Here is a 21,597-nt window from a genome sequence, read left to right on the forward strand (position 1 = left end):
TGATTTCTAAGTCTTCTGACCTTAGAATAGTTCTACAAACTATTACTATCAAATAGATAATCTGTTGATCAGCAATAACCAAGTTATTGAGACAATAGTGAATAAGACCACCCCTCAAACCTACCTGAAAGCCATAAAATTAACAAATAAGTAACATGAATCTTTGACCAATTTTGCCCGATAAATCTATGTCATGCTCTTAGGTCCCTTGCTAATTTCTTTTGGAACTTAGTCCTTTGCAATTGGCATTACAATTACAATAAAACGTTGCCCCTTGACTAGGAAGCCTGCAAATTCTTTTGAGATACCTCACAACACCTGTCTGTGACCCCAAAATTTTAGGGTCCCCCTTCCCAACCTAAACATTCTCACACTGAAATACTTGGAATCAACCCTATTTCCAAATGTGGTGAGATGTGATAAGCCTGAGAAACGGGCAGTGGAACACCTATTTCACTAAGCTTTTCCATCATATGCTATAGACACACTATATTATAGTCACTATGAGCAGTTATTATATCTTTGAGGATGAAATGGAATATTATAAAATTTTAAAATAGCTGGACTGGAAGTTTAGAGGAAATGTTCTTACTATGATGGACATTTCTCTAGTCAAGGAAAGCATGTGTTGATTAATTTTGAGTTATCAGAATCCATGAGAAATCAGTGAAAAAGAGAGTTGGGCAAAATCTCTTTCTTGTTAGAACTATCTTTCATTGTTAGAACTGTCTTGTTAAAATTGTATCTTATTATAAAAATACTTATTTTATGAAAAATTATAATAGAGAAGTCTATGAAAAGTCTAAGGAGTTAACAGTTTTCAGTATATTATAAAAAGGCAAAAAAAAAAAAAAAAAAAGACAACCTGTAATGAAGAGAATAAAAAAGAAAAAGGACTAATGTAATATTTCCTGAGATACTGAATTTAAGCCACCTTGAGGAAAAATATTAAGAGAATTTTTGAAAACTTTTAATTAGTTCTGGAATGAATTAAATAGTGATGTTGTTTCTGGAAGTGATGAGAAACCATCTGCTATTATGAGCATTTGAGGTGAATCTGGCTATGATCTAAGAACCAAAAATATTACAAACAATGATGTGTCATTTATTATTGATTTCATTTGTTAATAAAGTAATTTCAATATTTGTTTGATAACTTCAATAATTACTTAATCATAGAAGGTTAAAGTACTATTTTTATATACAATCCATAGATACAGATAAATGTACTCATTGCTGTTCCTTGCACTAGACACTCTAACCAGTTGGAGGCATCCCCCAGTTTGAGGCATTTTTATTTGTCCACTGTTTCTGGAATTCTCTCCCTCCTCATCTCTACCTCCTGGTTTCTCTGACTTCCTTCAGATTTCACCTAAATTCCAACTTTCTGCAAGAAACCTTTTCTGATCTTATTTAATTTTAGTATCTCCCTTTTATTATCCTATATCTTTTGTTTCCCCTTCAAACAATTTTTATATAGTATGTGGGGTGTTCAGGAAAGACTAGCCTCTCTGGTTTGAGGACCTGCTAAGCCCTTTTCAGGGTTGCTCATCTACATTTGGTGCCCATCTTCCCCAAACTCTCACTTCTAGCTTCATAGACTGTACACCAGCTACAAACCAGTAAAACCATCTCAGCAAATAGGTTAAACCAGGTTGATGGCACCTGACAGAGCTCAAACCCTTTCAATTGAGTTAGGGGGATCCCAAACATGTGAAGACTTTCCCCAGTAGAATGCACAGATGAGAACCATTTGTTCCAATGGCCATTACGGTTGCTGAAGCAGTCTCTGTGAAGCCTGATTTCTGCCTTGCCACAGGTATTCAGTGATTCCAAAAATAAGAGTGAAATTTCTGGCTTTGTGCAACTCTGTCTCCTTTAAATCCAATTCACCTACAAATTCAGACATCACTCCATAATATCATTGGTCCTTTTAGAAAATTAAGGACAAACAAACAAGATATCTCTTGTTTGTACATAGTTGTTAGCAACTGTAAAGGGACTCTAAGTCCCTTTGAGAACTAGAACTGTCCTTTACCTATTTTTATATGCCCAACACTTCATACAGTGTATGGAACTTATAGACACTTAATAAATTTCATTTAATAATAATAATGATAATAAATGTCATCAGTCTTTTTTTATTTAGAATGTTTTTCACAGTATATATGCATGAGTAATTTTTAAAATAATATTATCCCTTGTATTCATTTTTCCAAATTATCCCCCCTCCCTCCATTCCCTCCCCCCGATGACAGGCAATCCCATACATTTTACATGTGTTACAATATAGTCTAGATACAATATATGTGTGTAAATACTATTTTCTTGTTGCACATTAAGTATTAGATTCCGAAGGTATAAGTAACCTGGGTAGATAGACAGTAGTGCTAACAATTTACATTCACTTCCCAGTGTTCCTTCTCTGGGTGTAGTTATTTCTGTCCATCATTGATCCACTGGAAGTGAGTTGGATCTTCTTTATGTGGAAGATATCCACTTCCATCAGAATATATTTTCATACAGCATTGAAGTGTACAGCGATCTTCTGGTTCTGTTCATTTCACTCAGCATCAGTTGATGTAAGTCTCTCCAAGCCTCTCTGTATTCCTCCTGCTGGTCATTCCTTACAGAGCAATGGAATACTTCATATACCATAATTTACCCAACCATTCTCCAATTGATGGGCATCCATTCAACTTCCAGTTTCTAGCTACAACAAAAAGGGCTGCCACAAACATTTTGGCACATACAGGTCCCTTTCCGCTCTTTAGTAATTCTTTGGGATATAAGCCCAGTAGTAGTACGGCTGGGTCAAAGGGTATGCACAGTTTGATAACTTTTGGATATAGTTCCCAATTGCTCTCCAGAATGGCTGGATTCTTTCACAACTCCACCAACAATGTATCAGTGTCCCAGTTTTCCCACATCCCCTCCAACATTCATCATTATTTGTTCCTGTCATTTTAGCCAATCAATGTCATCAGTCTTTATAAACTGACTGAAGGAAAAGATTCTTCCAGTTTATTTTCTTAAGTAACATTGATACATTAGAATAGACATTTGAGTCAATTGATGAGAAAGAGGCTTTAATTTATTAATTAGAAAGAAAATATCCATATTTTGGGGATATTCAAGAGTTTGAAATTATAAATTTAAATATAAGAATGAGTCAAGGAACAGACTGGGGGATGATCTATAAGGGAATGCAGATGACCCTCTAAACCTGGCTACAGAAGATGAATCACGAGGCAGTTTCCATTGCTCCAAGAACACAACTGCAGCTCTACTCCAGAAATACAAACTTCCCCTAAAAAGAGAATGAGAAGGTTAATTTTCTCAATTCTGCTTCAAATTAAAAAACAACCTTCTGACTCTAAAAGCTATTAGCCTATAATCCAGTATTTAGTCTTTCAGTCACTGACAAGGACAAACTGGAAAATGGCCAATGGCCCACACAAATCACAAACTGCCAGTAGCAACAGCTTGAGGATAAAAAGAAAGGGGAAAAAACCCTATTGTTTACATTTGCCAAATTCCCTCCCACAATTCAGGCAGCCAAATCTGGGTAGTAGAGACCTGAATCACCTGAGTGATTCACCCTATGCCATAAGCACCAATAAAGGCAGCTAGATGCTATGCAGTCAAGATTTGAAACTGGCTTCTGATTCTTACTTAGTAGTGTGACTCAGGTCAAGTCACTTAAACCATTCTGCCTCAGTTTCCTCATCTAGAAAAAGAAGCTAAAAATGAAATGACAAATCACTCAAGTATCTTTGATAGGAAAGCAGTAGGGACAACAACCACCACCACAATCACCAACCCAGTTTGATGTTTCATTTTTATGGATGGCAGAGTGGCAATGCCCTTCAGAAGCATGAAACAGAGCTGAAACAGATCAATTCACCCTAACATTTTCATTTCATAGGAGAAAAAACTAGGGCCCCGAAAAAAGATAAATTACTTGATTAAGGTCACATTTAAAATATACATACATACATCCCTCCATGGACCTTTACTGTGATAAAATTAATCTAAATTAAAAAACTGATTTGTTGTTCAGTCATGTCCAACTCTTTGTGATCCCACGGACCACCAACCTTTTATTCTCCATCATCTCTCAAAGTCTGTCCAATTTTTTTCTCATTTTTATGTCACTATGCATCTCATCCTTTGCCACTCCCTTTTCTTCTTGCCTTCACTCTTTACTCACATTAGAGTCTTTTCCAATGAACTCCTTCCCTTCATGTAGCCAAAGCAGTTACCTCTTCACTTATATTCTAGAACTGAATTCTAATACCCTGAAACTTAGACCTTGCCTCTAATCAGCACCCTGCTCTGGCCATGTAAAAATTTCACTTTCATCCTACTTACTATTCTGATATCCCTTCCTGAGTGTCTCTTTCTAGCCCAGTGATATTGACTTATACCATGTTCCCAATCTCCATTTATGATGAAGCTTCCGAGGGCCCTTTTCTCACTACAACCCAAACAAGGGGAAATTCAAACACCATGGATATAATTCATGAAAGGGGGCCCTCTGTGACATTAAAAAGCACCACTCCTTTCAAAATACTTAGCAAATAATACATATTAAAACCTAATTCTTTATTGTCTCTAAATATATTCCCTGAACCTGGGAAGGAGACAACAATATCATATCCTCCAGAAAGAAAGAAAATAAAGATAGCCAGATAGGTATCTCTGCTCACTCACCCAAGAAAAAGTTCCTAGATGCATAATTTTCTACAAAGACAAAAAGCATTAGTCCATTTATCTCAGCTAGAATTGCTACCATGCACTTGCCTGTGTCTCTCTTGCTCCCTCCCTCCTCACCCATTTGCAAATAAGTGAGGCTGACATCTCCCCTTCATCACAATGCCAGACCCTTCCTCAGGAGCCATGTATCTCAAGTAGGACAGCATCATAAATATTGTATAGGAGGTGTTTCTGATCTAGTTATGGGCTCAGCTGCTCACTCTCTTTTATCAGAGTCTTGGATTGAAATTGAAGTGTATTGGGATAATTTTATCAGCTTTTATTAAGCCTGGGGTCTTACATTTTTTGATATATAGTTTTAATTAAGTTTTAAACCAAAGAATGCAGTATCTAATTTTATCTTGGTGTGTCATGTCAGACAAAAGTAGTTAATCAGGGTTCACAAAAAAAAAAATCTTTCTATACTTAAGATGGATGGATGTTCATGAACTTTGCCTGAAGATCTTACCTTTTCCTCTAAGGGGTCTCGCTGCGCTGAACTGGATATCATGGCAACATTCCACTGATTTTTCTTTCATTTCCCTTGTTTTACTCCTTTCCCCCATGTCACCTGACTTCTTTCTGAAACTCTGATGTGACTATAGGGGAGAAAAATGCAAGTATATACACATGCATAAGCACCTTTTGACAAATGGAGAAAGCACAAAGGACAGCAATACAAAGATTGCTAAAACAACAGAGAAAATGAGTGTTAGGATACAAAAAAGGAGTAAAGGCAGAAGCTGGTCCCAGGCAATCCTCTCATGTTTCACCTTACTAGGAAAAAACAGGTGGCAATTCAGAGCATGTAGCTTTCTCAATAGCATTGTGACAGGGTGAAAAACTAAGGAGAGGAAAAAACTGGGCTGGTGAGTAATCTGATTGTGGAATTTCAGTCCCAAGAGCTCCTCCTCACTAGCTCCAATAATAATGAGAAAACAAAGGAGTATATAAAGTATGGGGGGGGAAGGAGGGAGAAAAAGAAATGCAAAGGATTTTTAAAACTTGCTGTGGTTCAAAGCATTTGTGGATTTTAAATATATGTTCAATGCGCTATTCATCTCCGTCCAGCAGGGAGATAGGCATATATCTATATGTCTAAAATGAAAAGCTAAATAGGGTTTGGATTAAGCCATTACATGTAAAAGTTTTGTTATTGTTTTTCAGTCATTTCAACTGTGTCCAACTCTTCATAAATCCATTTTGGGATTTTCTTGAAAAAGATACTTGAATGGTTTGCCATTTCCTTCTTCAACTCATTTAACAGAAGAGGAACAGAGGGAGACAAGGTTAAATGACTTGTCCAGGCTCACACAGCTACTAAGTAGCTAAGACCAGGTTTGAATTCAGGAAGATGAGGTTTCTAATGCTCTATCCATTGCACTCTTTCTAAAAGGACTAAGGTGACTTTTCTCCAACTGTAATGATCACAAATGTGTGATAAAAACTAAATAAATACCTGTTATCCTCAATCAAGTGAAGTGCACTTGTCACATTCATCCATATCTCCAAATCTGCATAGTTCTAGGGAAGCTCAAGCATGGTTCTTAAATAATTCTTCCAAAATAACAAACATTAGAGAGAATCCAAACTTACTAGAGCTGGTGAACCAAGGGATCACAATTTATCTTTATACAATTTAAATTTATGCAAATTCAACAAAGGACATTTTAAAATTTTTTTAGAGTTCTTCTGCTCAGAATCTATAAAGCACCTCCCGTAAGCAAACACAAAAATGGGGTTGAGGATGAGGATGTAATATAATAAAAGAAAGGAAAAATAGAGAAAATGGAATTATAGAACATCCTCACTTAAGAGGAAAATTATTATGACAAATGAGATTCTCACGATATATGGGACTTTCCTTGCATTATATTAGATTCCTAAGATAAACTGAAAGTCATCCCTTCACCTTCATTCTTTTCCAACCCTTCAATATATATAGCTCCTCATACATTTCCACATGTTTGGATCCATAACAATAAAAAGGATCATTCAATTAGAAGTTCAGAAAAATATCTCCAAGAATTTCTTCAGGATCTAGAACATTTTTTTCAATGGATTTCTGCCAATGAATAGTATAATACAATGGAGGTACAAACTCACATAAATGTAGAACAGATATAATTTTTTATTATAGCTTTATATTTACAAGATATATGCATAGGTAATTTTTCAGCATTGACAATTGCAAAACCTTTTGTTCCAACTTTTCCCCTCCTTCCCCCCCACCCCTTCCCCCAGATGGCAGGTTGATCAATACAATGTTAAATATGTTAAAGTATATGTTAAATACAATATATGTGTACATGTCCAAACAGTTATTTTGCTGTACAAAAAGAATCGAAATAGTGAAATAGTGTTCAATCAGCCTGTGAAGGAAATCAAAAATGCAGGAGGACAAAAATAGAGGGATTGGGAAATCTAGTGGTTCACACTAATTTCCCAGAGTTCTTTCACTGAATGTAGCTGGTTCAAGAACAGATGTAATTTTAAGAAAAGTAAATAAAGACACATAAACTTTGAACATGTATCCACTCTCAAAAGTGATTCAGTAATCAGAGTTGATTAGTATCATGTCTTTTGAAATAGCATAAGATCCCCTACATTTAGCATTATTATCCAAGGGCTCTGATAAAGAATTCTATCTAAAATATGTAGAGATCGACTCAAATTTATAAGAATTCAAGCCATTCTACAATTGCTAAATGGCCAAAGGATATGAACAGACAATCTTCAGATGAAGAAATTAAAACTATGTCTAGTCATATGAAAAAAAATGCTCTAAATCATTATTGATCAGAGAAATGCAAAATAAGACAATTCTGAGGTATCACTATATATCTCTCAGATTGACTAAGATGAAAGGAAAAGATAGTGATGAATGTTGAAGATGTGGAAAAATTGGGACACTAATATATTGGTGATGGAGTTCTGAGCTGATCCAACCGTTCTGGTGAGCAATTTGTAACTATGCCCAAAGGGCTGTCAAACTGTGTACACCCTTTGATCTAGCAGTATCTCTACTGGGCCTGTATCCCAAAGAGATCATAAAAAGGGAGAAAGGACCTACATGTGCAAAAAATATTTGTAGCAGCCCCTTTTGTAATGGCAAGAAACTAGAAACTGGTTGGATGCCCATCAGTTGGAGATTGACTGAATAAATTATGATATATGAATGTTATGGAATATTATTGTTCTATAAGAAATGATCAGAAGCATGATTTCAGAGAGGCCTGGAGAGACTTACACAAACTGATACTAAATGAAATGAGTAGAACCAAGAGAGCACTGTACACAATAAGAAGATTGTATGATGACAAATTCTCCCAAACATGGTTCTTTTTCAACAATAAGATAATTCAGGCTAGCCCCAATGGTCTTATGATGAAGAGAATCATCTGCAGGCAGAGAGAAAACTATGGGTACTGAGTGTAGATCACAACATAGTATTTTAAATTTTTTTTTTTTTTTTTGCTGAGGCAATTGGGGTTAAGTGACTTGCCCAGGGTCACACAGTTAGGAAGTATTAAGTGTCTGAGATCACATTTGAACTCAGCTCCTCCTAATTTCAGGGCTGATGCACTGTACTACCTAGCTGCCCCATATGTTTACTTTTTTATTGTTGTTTGCTTGCATTTTGTTTTCTTCCTCATTTTTTTCTGTTTAATCTGATTTTTCTTGTGCAGCATGATAATTGTGGAAATATGTACAGAAAAATTACACATGTTTAACATATTGGATTACTTATTGTCTAGGGAAGGGGATGGGAGGAAGAGAAAAAAATTGAAACACAAGGTTTTGCAAAGGTGAATGCTGAAAATCTATGCATACATTTTAAAACTAAAAAGCTTTGATAAAAAAAAAAAATAATTAATTAATTTTTTTTAAAAGGATCTCTTCTAATCTTAAGGGGTTGAAGCACCCCTCCCCCTCTCTAGTATAGCTTTTTGCTCTGGATCTCTTTTGTATGTTCCATACCAGGTTTAGTCCTGGAAGAACCTAGCCTCTAATGAAAAAGGGGATAAGTTCTTTCTTCTCACACTCTTTGGCTTATTATAAGTGCTCTCAGGAGAAATTGTTTGAAACTCAGGTTTCAGCTCATATATAGATCTACTCAAAAAGTTAAGTTAAAAGTTACTCAGTGTATAACAGAAATCAGGTATAAGACAGATATTTATTTCCTATACACAAAAAAATGCTAACAAATACTTAAGATTCATATCAAATGGAGAAAGAACTGAAAATGAGTAAATCAGTAAATTAACTTATGGGACATCTAGGTGTTGCAGTGTATAAAACTCATCTTCCTCAGTTCAAATCCAGTCCTACTTACTTACTATCTGTATGATCCTAGACAAGTCACTCCTGTTTGCCTCAGTGTCCTCATCTGTAAATGAGTTGGAGAAAGAAATGATAAAACATTCCAGTATGTCTTCCAAGAAAACCCCAAATGGAGTCCCATGAAGAGTTAGACCTGACTTTAAAATGACTGAATAGTAAGTTAGGATAACTATTATAATCTCTCAGAGAGCTGATATTTAAACCTCATTAGATCATAAAACACTGGCCCAAAAAATAGTTCCTCTATGTTTTTATTTTTAAAAAAACCCGCTTATTCACAATGTAATACTAGGTTAGGCCTTGAGGATAGAATGACAAAAAATAAAAAAACAGAAAAGTCCCTGCCCTCAAAGAACTTATATTACATTAAAGCATGCAACATGAAGCATGAGTATGATAACTTGAGGAGAAATTCAACAAATAGGAAAACTAGAAAAGATTTCTCAAAGGAAGTAGAACCTGGACTTAACCTTGGTAAAAGGAAAGAAGTATGTATGTTGTCATTCTAAGATGAGAAAAACAATCAAAATCATAATGATAAAATATAGAATGTGTAACAAAGAACTCTAGATCCAGAACTTCTACATCCCTGTATTACATATTCCTATATTTGGGTCAAAGATCATGGTCCTTATCTAAGGACAGGAGACAATGAAGAGTCACATCTGAGAGGTCTGCAATCTATTTGTATGAAGTCACTTTCAGGTGAAAATGAAGAAATGTACTACTGAAGGATGATGAGGACCTTCCAATGAAAGGAAAAAATGAGAATATTTCAGGTAGATTTCCCTTTAAAAGCCTTTAAAGACTGGATTCAGTCTTACAGCTGTGACAACTTGAATTTATGTAATTAATGGGACAGCTAAGTAATATGATGGTAAAGTGCAGGGTCAAGAAAAATCATCTTCCTGAACTGAAATCCAGGCCCAGACACTTATTAGCTGTGTGATACTGGGCAAGTCACTAAATCTTTTTTGCCTCATTTTTCTCATCTGTAAATGAATTAGAGAAGGAAATGGTAAACCACTCTAGGGTCTCTGTCAAGAAAAACCCCAAACGGAGTCAAAAAGAGTCAGACATAATTGAAAATGGCTGAACACAACAACAAACCACATCTAGGATTTTGCAATGCAGTGATTTAAGCTTAGATTTAAAAAAAATTTTTTTTTTGTTAGTGTGAATGATAATTTCCTTCTTCCAACTCCCTTGTCTTTTTTTGGAAAACTCCACCTACAGGACCCAACATTTCCCTCCCACTTTGTTTACCATAATGCCTTATTTCTTATTAGTTTTTTTTTCTTATTAAGTTTTCATGTTTCTTATTAGCTCAGCAATAGAGCTGAGGGGTATTAAGGTAAAGGGCAGGAAGATAAAATTTTTCACTTTTATTAATGGCGACAAGTCATTCTAAATGTTTTAATGCACTGTTGGTGCACAGAGATGGGAAAAGGGGAAAGCCAAGAAAAAGAAGAAAAAAAAATAGATTAACAGTATCTTGAGCCTGTAAGTCTTTCCCTCCCTGGAAAAGGTACTGCAGGTAAGGACAAGGTAACTGCCAGAGTGAGTATTAAAGGTTTTTATCCAATTAAAGATGAAAATATGGTGAGTCCATTAAGAAAATATATTTAAGGGGCTAGACAAAGAATAATACACAAAAGAGAGAAAAGAAATTTAAGGAGATATTACATAGGCATTGCTACTCTTTTTTGGAATGATGTGACTACAAATCTCTTGGTCAATACCGCTCACATTTTTAAAAAAGCAATTCTTAGTAAAGTTAAGATTAGAAATATTGGAGAAATTTCTGTATTGAAACTGAAGCAGGAGCAAGTTATTCCAGACTTTTTATGAAAGAGATGAACTGGTGAGAAACATCTAGACCTTGGACCTGAGGCAGTGCTGCCAAAGTAAATCTATCTTGACCTCTAAATGCACACTATTTTTAGTCTAGGCCAATCCCCAGAGGTCTGCAATTATTCAGTGGGTATTTTTGTGATGTGAACAAACATGCACTCTCAATTAGGCTAAGACCACCAATCAAAGCAAACATCCCAAGAGAGGTATAGGCCTTTCCTGTAGGTTAGCTAAACATTAACTAGGGAATAAAGAACCCCAGTTCCTCTTTCTTAATTCACATGTGGCCCTCAATATGATAAAGATCAATTCAAGCCACTGGTACATTTTGTTTCCTGCATCAGAAATGGGGTTAATTTCTTCCATACATTCTTTCCTAAAATGCAGATGCTTCTCTATGCATATAAAGTGTTTCAGTGGGAATTCTGGCTAGGATAGTCATATGAAATTTCACATAGGAGCCCAATTTTCCTACTTTTATTCCAACAATAATTTAAAAGGACGCTAAATTGAACAATAAAAAGAGAGTCCAAAGAGAAATGTCAGTAAGCTCCTCTAATCAGCATAGGTCTGCACAAATAATAACTTTTTAAAAACTGACAAAATTATAGACAATGGAAAAAAGATCCTGCTAAAGAATCCAACATGGGCTCCATTCCTAACACCATGTTGAATAAGGAAGACCAAAACATTGACTGGAAAGGAAAGTTTAGGAGAGGATAAATGAGCTACCTCAACAGTAAAGTCTCAAGGGGTCACAGGCTTATTCGGCACACTGATATTCAGAAGCTGCAGAAGTGACAAAAGACCAAGTTAATGACCTGATCCAAAGCAGTCACTGCAAACACTGACCAGAAGCACTGAAGATTTATTGCTAGTAATCTGAGCAATATACATCACAGAAACTAAAAACTGGTACAGAAACCCAAGAGAGTGGATCAGGTTATCCTCACAGAGAGCTGAAGAAGACAGATTTTTTGACTTTGGTATAGATCTGAAACTCAATAATTAAGATAATAGAATATGGACAAATAGGAAAAAATAAATTATCAATGAAGAAATATTGTGAATCAACAATCACCTAAGAGAAAAAGCCGAAGGAAGACAGTAGTTCCACAAAAACTATAAGAAAGTCACATAGAAAAATGCTAGCTTGGCCAAAATGAATAGAGTACCTGAAGGAAATGAAGCAAGAAAGACATTTTTTTAATGAAATGAGAGCTCTGGAGGAAAAAAAAACAGAAGGAAAATAAATAGCTTAGAACATAAATTGGAAAAACTCAAGAGGCAGGTGGACTGAAAATATGAAGACAAACAAGACTCAATCCATGAGACAACAAAAAATAGTAGAATAAAATGAAAGAAATGAAAAAATTAAATTAAATTAAATTGACCATCAAAAGCAAGTGATCTGGAAAACAAGTTGGGAAGTTAAAAAGAAACTTTTAAAATTTAACTCTATCCCCTAAAAATGACCAAAAAAGTCTAGATATCATATTTCAAAATATCATAAATAAAAACTTACTAGATGGAAAAGGAAAATGGGTCATTAATTAAATTAAGTGTTTTTAAGGCTTCTTGAAAGGGAAAAAAGATGAATAAAAACTTTTTAAGTCAAATATTCCTTCTAAGAGTCAAGAAAATTCTAGTATCTTTATACATGTATTTCACTAAAAGAACTAAAAATGATGATATAATTATATATAATTATTTTCTAATGGGGAAGAAAAGACAAATATTCCTCCAAAATCTTTAAGACTTGAAGAATTACAGTTCCAGTTGATCAATGATGAACAGAAACAGCTACACCCAGAGAAGGAACACTGGGAAATGATTGTAAAATGTTTGCACTATTGTCTTTCTACCCAGATTACTTATACCTTCGGAATCCAATTCTTACCGTGCAACAAGAAATTTGGTTTTACACACATATATTGTATCTAGGATACACTGTAACACATTTATTATGTATGGGATTGCCTGTCATCTAGGGGAAGGAGTAGAGAGAGGGAGGGGAAATTTTGGAAAAGTGACTACAAGGGCTAATGTTGTAAAAAAAAAAATTACCCATGCATATGTACTATCAAAAAATTATAATTATAAAATTAATTTTTAAAAAAAGACAAAGAATTACAAAGGACATTAGAAAAAATAAACAAAGGGATTTAGGGTAGACTTTTTCCCATTTGTTGGTCTTTAGAAAGTACAGGGGGGAAAAAAAAGAAAAAAGGAATGCACTAGAGAGGAAATGAGCCAACAAATCTACAAGTATTTATCAAGTGTTTATTATGTGTAGGATATTTCTGTTATGTTCAGACAAAAGAAAGCAGAAAGAAATACAGTTTCACCCCTTAAACACACACACACACAGAGTTTAAACTCAAGGCAGAAATAAGTGATAACAGGAAAAGGGAAGAAAGGGATTTAAAAGTGACAGTATGTAATGCAAGAGAAACTGAGGCAGGATAGAGATTAGAGAGTTTTAATATTTTATTTGAAAGAGAGAGATTTACTGGGACCAAATGGATCCATGGTTTGATCCCAGGACTGAATGAGACTATTGTCTCCAAGAATCCAGCATCCAGCAACTTATGTGAGTTCTCAATGAGATATCTATCTATCTATCTATCTATCTATCTATCTATCTATCTATCTATCTATCTATCTATGCATGCATGTGGCTCCAAGCTACCAGGGGGTACACTGAGGCAGGGGAGGAGTCAGAACACTGAGAGAGGGAAGGGACTATCAATCTGGTTCTGACTGGGTGGGGGAAGGCACTAGACATTCTGATAAGTTGGGATTAAGAAGAATAATGACAGAATGGGGGGAGGCACTGGACATTCTATTAAATAGGGAAGGTCTGGGGTCATGATGTCTAAGATAGAAGGTCTTTCTCCTTATCTGGATCATGATGATTATGAGGGAGAAATGGTGTTGCAGGATTGAGAAGAACAATTTGGAACTGAGGCCAAACAATTCAGGGAAACCGAGGCAGCATAATTTAGGGAAACTGAGGCAGGATAATAAAAGGCACAACAAGTAGAGACTGGAAAGTAAGAGTAACAAGTAAAATCACCTTCAAAAGATAGATTGTAAAAAGGACACTAAAAGAAATGAAAATGTCAAAAGCAATTATCAGTATTTGGGAAGAGGGAAGAAAAGAGAATCAGTAAAAAAGGAATGCAAACTTCAATTACAGATTATAATTACAGATCACCACTTAGTCACTAGGGCTAATCAAGAAAACCTGAGTTCACATCTGCCCTCAGATACTTACTAAATATGTAGTTACTAGATAAATCACTTAAACTCTATTTTTCTTAATCCATTGGAGAAGGAAATAATAGCAAAGCACTTCAGGATCTTGCCAAGAAAACCCCATTGACAGTATTGGTGTTATGATCCATAGACTCAGACAAAACTGAACCACTAAACAATAATTGTTATAGTATAGTATCATATCCCTTTTGTTCCATAACCTTCTTCACTGAGAGGGATCTAACAGAGGAAAAAACAATTATGAATGGAATGAACTCACTCATAAATGGCAAAGAAAAACAGAATAAATATAAAAAGAAGAATTCTGTTTACAAGATTTACAAGAAATGCTGTTTATAAGAAATACATTTAGGACATAAATATAAACAACGGTTGAGTCAATAAGGAGTTAATGCAAATTTTATTATGCCTCAGGTAAATTAAAAAATCAGAGGTAGCAATTATGATCTCAGGAAAGGTAAGTATGATAAAAGACAATTAAAAGCGATAATCAGGAAAATTACATTATGCTCAGAGATGCTTTAAGCAAAGAAATAGTGATACTTAGTATTAATCAAATTACAAAAAGAAGTAGGTAGAAAATCTTAACTGAAGGACCAATATTCTCTTGTCAGACATAGACAAATTTAACAAAATGACAAACAAGAAACTGAATAAAAATTTTTTAAAGTTATATGTGAGAGATGTCTAGAAATAACTACATATGACTACATATTTTTCACCTTTGTATGTATGGTACCCTTCACAAAAGTAGACCATGTCATAGAGAATAAAAACCTTATAAACAAAGCCAGAATATCAGAAATATTAAATATATCCATTATTGATGATGACATAATAAAAAGTATAAACAAAAGCCTTTTGGGGTGAAAGGTTAAAATTAAATGGAGTCTAAATAATTTAACTCTAAAGAATTAGCAAATCAAATTCTAAAATATAGCCAGTGAAGCTATGAGAGACCAAGAAATAACAAAAACAGATTATAAAGAATAAGAAAATAGAACATAATGTGAAATATGTTAGAAAAAAAAACAACAGATCTGAAGAATAGATCAAAAAGAGAAAACCTAAGAATAATTGGACTGCCAGAAATTTGTGACTAAAAAGAGAACCTTGACACCATAATGCAGGAAATAATCCAAGAAAATTGTCCTGGAGTGATAAAGCATGAGGGGAAAGTAGAAACAGAAAAAATCCACTGATTGCCACCTCAAAGAAATCCTTTGCAGAAACACAAGAATATTATTGTCAAATTTCAAAAACCCCAGATCAAAGAGAACATTTTGCAAAAAACAAGGAAAAAACAATTCAAATATACTGGAGCTACAATTAGAATTGTACAAAACTTATCAGATGGAATCATATCTACTGACAATCAAAAGAACTAAGTATGTGGCCAAAAATATCATATCCAGCAAGATTATCTATAATTTTGAATAAGAAAAAATGGACATTTAATGAAATTGCAGATTTTCAAGATTTTCTATCAACCAAACCCTAACAACAGAAAATTTAGCATATAAGAGGCAATATGAAAGATCAATTTTAAAGAACAAACTATTTAAACATGAACAAATTTTTTATGTTTTTTTTTACATCGGAAAATGAATACCATATGTTTAAGATTCATATCAATAATAGGGTAGCTTAAAAGAGTCAAGGTAAAAATGGTAATTATGTTATATAAATGAGGTGCAAAGGAACAACAGACACAGAGGGGAGGAGGGTTAGTAGTTCTGCAAACCTACTCACATCAGGAATGGATTCCACAGTTAACACAATATATATAAAATGAAGTATATAGCATCCTCCAAAATCTATAAAGAAATAAGTGAGAAGGGAATGGCAAAGAGTGGGGGAAGAAGACAAGTCAGGTATTCTTGGGGAGGGGGAGGTTAAATAATAGCCAGGCAAGTTATGGAGCAGAATTTATTTGGAGAGTCAGCAGGGATAGGAAAGATGTATATGTATGGGGGGAGTGAGTGTGTATGTATATAGATCTACACATATATACATAAATATATCTTTTCTTAACTGTAGCCTATTTGAGAGTGGGGATGAGGATGAAAGGGGGAAAAAAGAATAAAATACATAAGGTGCACAACAGAGAAGCAGAGAACAATTTACAAGGAAGTAAAGAAAGTATATATATATATATATATATATATATATATATATATATATATATATATATATATATATATATATATATATATATATATATACTTTCTTGATTTGGTAATTTGTTGTTATATATTTCAAATTCTTCCTGATTTTCTGCTGGGCACATGACAATGTTCTCTTTTGTTTTGCTCTATTTTGTTTTCTATTTCTTTTTTGTTTTTCTTTTTTTTTTCCTGTTTTTTCAAATAAAATAAATTTTTAAAAAATAAAGTCATCAAAAAATAAAAATAAACCAAGGAGCTATTTATTTTGGGGAGGGAGCTAATAATATGCATAAACCATTAGCTTATCTGATTTTATAACAAAAAGAACAAATCCAAATTACAGTATCACATGTAAAAGGAAAACTCATAACAAGTGAGGAGGGAATTATGAAGGACATTACGAAGAATTATTTAGGCAAATTATATGCCAGTAAAATTGACAATTTAAATGAAAATAATACTTACAAAATCTAAGGAGCCAGCATTTTTATATAATAAAAAATGTTATAGCCTTTCCCAACAAAATTGGGAATAAAATAAGGACATTCATTATCCCTACTATTATTTCATAGAGTTCTAGAAATGTCCTATCAATAAGACAAAGAGAAATAAATTGAAGAAATAAACACAACAAAGAAGAAAGAAAATTATCTTTTTGCAGAAGATATGAGGGTCTACTTAGAGAACCCTAGAGATTCAACTAAAAATTAATTGCATCATACCAAAATCTGTGGGATGCAGCTAAAGCAGTAATAAGGGGAAATTTTATATCTTTAGAGGCTTATTTGAACAAAATAGAGAAAGAGAAGATTAACGAATTGGGCCTGCAACTTAAAAAGCTAGAAAAAGACCAAATTAAAAACCCCCAACCAAAAATTAAACTTGAAATACAAAAATTAAAAGGAGAAATCAATAATATTGAAAGTAAAAAAACTATTGAATTAATAAATAAAACCAAGAGTTGGTTTTATGAAAAAGCCAATAAAATAGATAAATCTTTGGTAAATCTGATCAGAAAAAAGAAAGAGGAAAATCAAATTGTTAGTCTTACAAATGAAAAGGGGGATCTTTCCACCAATGAAGAGGAAATTAGAGAAATAATAAGGAGTTACTTTGCCCAACTTTATGCCAATAAATTTGATAACTTAAGTGAAATGGATGACTTCCTCCAAAAATATAGGCTTCCTAGATTAACAGAGGAGGAGATAAATTGCTTAAATACTCCCATTTCAGAAAAAGAAATAGAACAAGCTATTAATCAACTCCCCAGGAAAAATCCCCAGGACCAGATGGATTTACATGTGAATTCTACCAAACATTTAAAGAACAACTAACTCCAATGCTATATAAACTATTTGAAAAAATAGGGGATGAAGGAGTCCTACCAAATTCCTTTTATGACACAGACATGGTACTGATACCTAAACCAGGTCGATCGAAAACTGAGAAAGAAAATTATAGACCAATTTCCTTAATGAATATTGATGCTAAAATCTTAAATAAGATATTAGCAAAAAGACTTCAGAAAATCATCCCCAGGATAATACACTATGATCAAGTAGGATTTATACCAGGAATGCAGGGCTGGTTTAATATTAGGAAAACTATTAGTATAATTGATCATATTAATAATCAAATTAATAAAAACCATATGATCATCTCAATAGATGCAGAAAAAGCATTTGACAAAATCCAACATCCATTCCTACTAAAAACGCTTGAGAGTATAGGAATAAATGGACTATTCCTTAGAATAATCAGGAGCATATATTTACGACCGTCAGTAAGCATAATATGCAATAGAAATAAACTGCAACCTTTCCCAGTAAGATCAGGAGTGAAACAAGGTTGCCCACTATCACCATTACTATTCAATATAGTACTAGAAACGCTAGCCTTGGCAATAAGAGCCGAGAAAGAGATTCAAGGAATTAGAATAGGAAATGAGGAAATCAAACTATCACTCTTTGCAGATGACATGATGGTATACTTAGAGAATCCCAAAGACTCTGCTAAAAAGCTACTAGAAATAATTCAAAATTTCAGCAAAGTGGCAGGATACAAAATAAATCTACATAAATCCTCAGCATTTTTATACATCACCAACAAAATGCAACAGCAAGAGATACAAAGATAAATTCCATTCCAAATAAATGTTGAGAGTATAAAGTATTTGGGAATCCATCTACCAAAGAATAGTCAAGAATTATATGAGAAAAATTATGAAACACTTGCCACAAAATAAAGTCAGATTTAAAGAATTGGAAAGACATTCAGTGCTCTTGGATAGGCCGAGCAAATATAATAAAGATGACAATACTCTCCAAACTAATCTATTTATTTAGTGCTATACCAATCAGACTCCCAAGAAACTATTTTAATGACCTAGAAAAAATAACAACAAAATTATATGGAAGAATAAAAGGTCGAGAATTGCAAGGGAACTAATGAAAAAAAAGTCAGATGAAGGTGGTCTAAGTGTACCTGATCTAAAGCTATATTATATAGCAGCAGTCACCAAAACCATTTGGTATTGGCTAAGAAATAGACCCGTCGATCAGTGGAACAGATTAGATACAAAGGACAAAAAAGGGTACAGCTATAGTCTTTGACAAACCCAAAGATACCAACATTAGGGATAAAAATTCATTATTTGGAAAAAACTGTTGGGAAAACTGGAAATCAGTATGGCAGAAATTAGATATGGATCCACACTTAACACCATATACCAAGATAAGATCAAAATGGGTCCATGACTTAGGCATAAAGAATGAGATATTAAATAGATTAGAGGAACAGAGAATAGTCTACCTCTCAGACCTGTGGAGGAGGAAGGAATTTATGACCAGAGGAGAACTAGAGATCATTATCAATCAGAAAATAGAAGATTCTGATTACATCAAACTAAAAAGTTTCTGTACAAACAATACTAATGCAAACAAGATTAGAAGGGAAGTAACAAATTGGGAAAATATTTTTAAAGTTAAAGATTCTGACAAAGGTCTCATTTCCAAAATATATAGAGAACTGACCCTAATTTATAAGAAATCAAACCATTCTCCAATTGATAAATGGTCAAAGGATATGAACACACAATTCTCAGATGATGAAATTGAAACTATATCCACTCATATGAAAGAGTGTTCCAAATCACTATTACACTAATACATTGCTGGTGGAGTTGTGAAAGAATCCAGCCATTCTGGAGAGCAATTTGGAACTATGCGCAAAAAGTTATCAAACTGTGCATACCCTTTGATCCAGCATTGCTGCTATTGGACTTATATCCCAAAGAAATACTAAGAAGGGGAAAGGGACCTGTATGTGCCAAAATGTTTGTGGCAGCCATTTTCAAAGTGGCTAGAAACTGGAAGATGAATGGATGTCCATCAATTGGAGAATGGTTGGGTAAATTATGGTATATGAATGTTATGGAATATTATTGCTCTGTAAGAAATGACCAGCAGGAAGAATACAGAGAGGTTTGGAGAGACTTACATCAACTGATGCTGAGTGAAATGAGCAGAATCAGAAGATCACTATACACTTCAACAACAATACTGTATGAAGATATATTCTGATGGAAGTGGATATCTTCAACATAAAGAAGATCCAACTCACTTCCAGTTGATCAATGGTGGACAGAAACAACTACACCCAGAGAAGGAACACTGGGAAGAGAATGTAAATTGTTAGCACTACTGTCTATCTATCCAGGTTACTTATACCTTCGGAACCTAATACTTAATGTACAACAAGAAAATGGTATTTACACACATATATTGTATCTAGGTTATATTGTAACACATGTAAAATGTATGGGATTGCCTATCATCAAGGGGAGGGAGTAGAGAGAGGGAGGGGATAATTTGGAAAAATGAATACAAGGAATAATATTATTTTAAAAATTACTCATGGATATATACTGTGGAAAAAATTATAAATAAAAAAAGTAAAAATGGAAGAAAAAAAATAAAAAAATAAAAATTAATTGAACCAATTAATGACTTTAGCAAAGTAGTAAGATTTATAAGTACACATAAGTCATACTGTATATTACTAAGAAAACACAGCAAAAAGACAAAAGAAAGAAATTTCATACTAAATAACTCCAAATAAGAAAATATTTGAAATCAACTACCATGGCATAGAAGACTTAGGTGAATCATATCACATCTCATTTTCTGCACAAGCTTTTCCTGGAATTCCCTACGCCACCTCTTCACTACCACTAGTACATTCCCTCTTAGATTACTTTCCATTTACACATATGTAATGTAATATGTACCTGGGGTGAACATTTTGACCATGTTGCCTCCCCAATTAGGATGTGGATTTCACAATACCTTTTACAAGTACATACTGCTATCTTTAGTTTTTACATAATCTTAATTTCCAAATATATCCCTCTCTTCTCCATATACTGAGCCTTCTTTTTATATAAGAAAAGGGGAAGTGATTTAGCAAAAAGTGACACAGAAATCAATTAAATTTTATAATCTATTTACCCTCCTTCATTTTTTAACATAGGTCAGATATTTAGAGCTGAAAGGGAATGTGGAGATCATCTAGACCAACTTCCTCCAATTTATCCATGTTCTGTGTTTTAGGATCCTCTTTATCCTTTATTTGGTCAAGAACATTTTTTCAGAAAAGGAAACAAAAGTTCATCGAATAAAAGTGACAACCACAGTTACATTTGCCAGTGGAAGAATTGGAACAATTATCTTTCCATAACATCATTGTGTTCTCACTATAGTTAAAAAAAAAAAAAAAAAAAAAAAAAGGTAATTAGAAAATTCTGTACTTCCAAGTTCCCCATATGTCTTTTGAATTAAAAGAAATATGTATCTGGAGTAAAAGATTTCAAATAATTTTAGCTAAAATAAGAAATAATAAGTGAACAATAAATTTAACGAGCTAGAGGTGCAGAAGAAATCATTTACTAAATGTAAAATGCTGCTCATAGTAATACTTTGAGTGTCCACAATTTCCAGGAAGGAGGGAAATGATGAATTTTTCACATAAGCAAGTGGACTCAATTAAGGAAGAAAAAAGGCACTAAAAGAAAAAGAAACAGTCCAAAAATGTCTCTGAGCTTGAGTACTTAAAAATTTATCATCAAACTTGAAGAAATGAACTCAATTAAAAACCATTTTAATGATATTACACAAGGAAAAAAAAAAAACCT

The 21,597-nt window shown here is 33.7% G+C and overlaps 1 protein-coding gene across 17 annotated transcripts in view; it reads right to left on the reverse strand.

Annotated features, from left to right (window-relative positions):
- Positions 1–21,597, reverse strand: part of RBFOX3 (RNA binding fox-1 homolog 3) — a 918,966-nt gene that overhangs the window by 823,680 nt on the left and 73,689 nt on the right. The window contains exon 1 of one of the 17 annotated variants that reach the window (XM_074260302.1): positions 5,228–6,955. The exons of the other annotated variants lie outside the window; for them this stretch is intronic. The gene's annotated coding sequence lies outside the window, so the exon portion shown is untranslated. Of the gene's footprint in view, positions 1–5,227; positions 6,956–21,597 lie in introns of those variants that run through there. 17 annotated transcript variants of the gene reach the window in all.

This window comes from Sminthopsis crassicaudata, chromosome 4, assembly GCF_048593235.1.
Source record: "Sminthopsis crassicaudata isolate SCR6 chromosome 4, ASM4859323v1, whole genome shotgun sequence".
Lineage (NCBI taxonomy): Eukaryota > Metazoa > Chordata > Mammalia > Dasyuromorphia > Dasyuridae > Sminthopsis > Sminthopsis crassicaudata.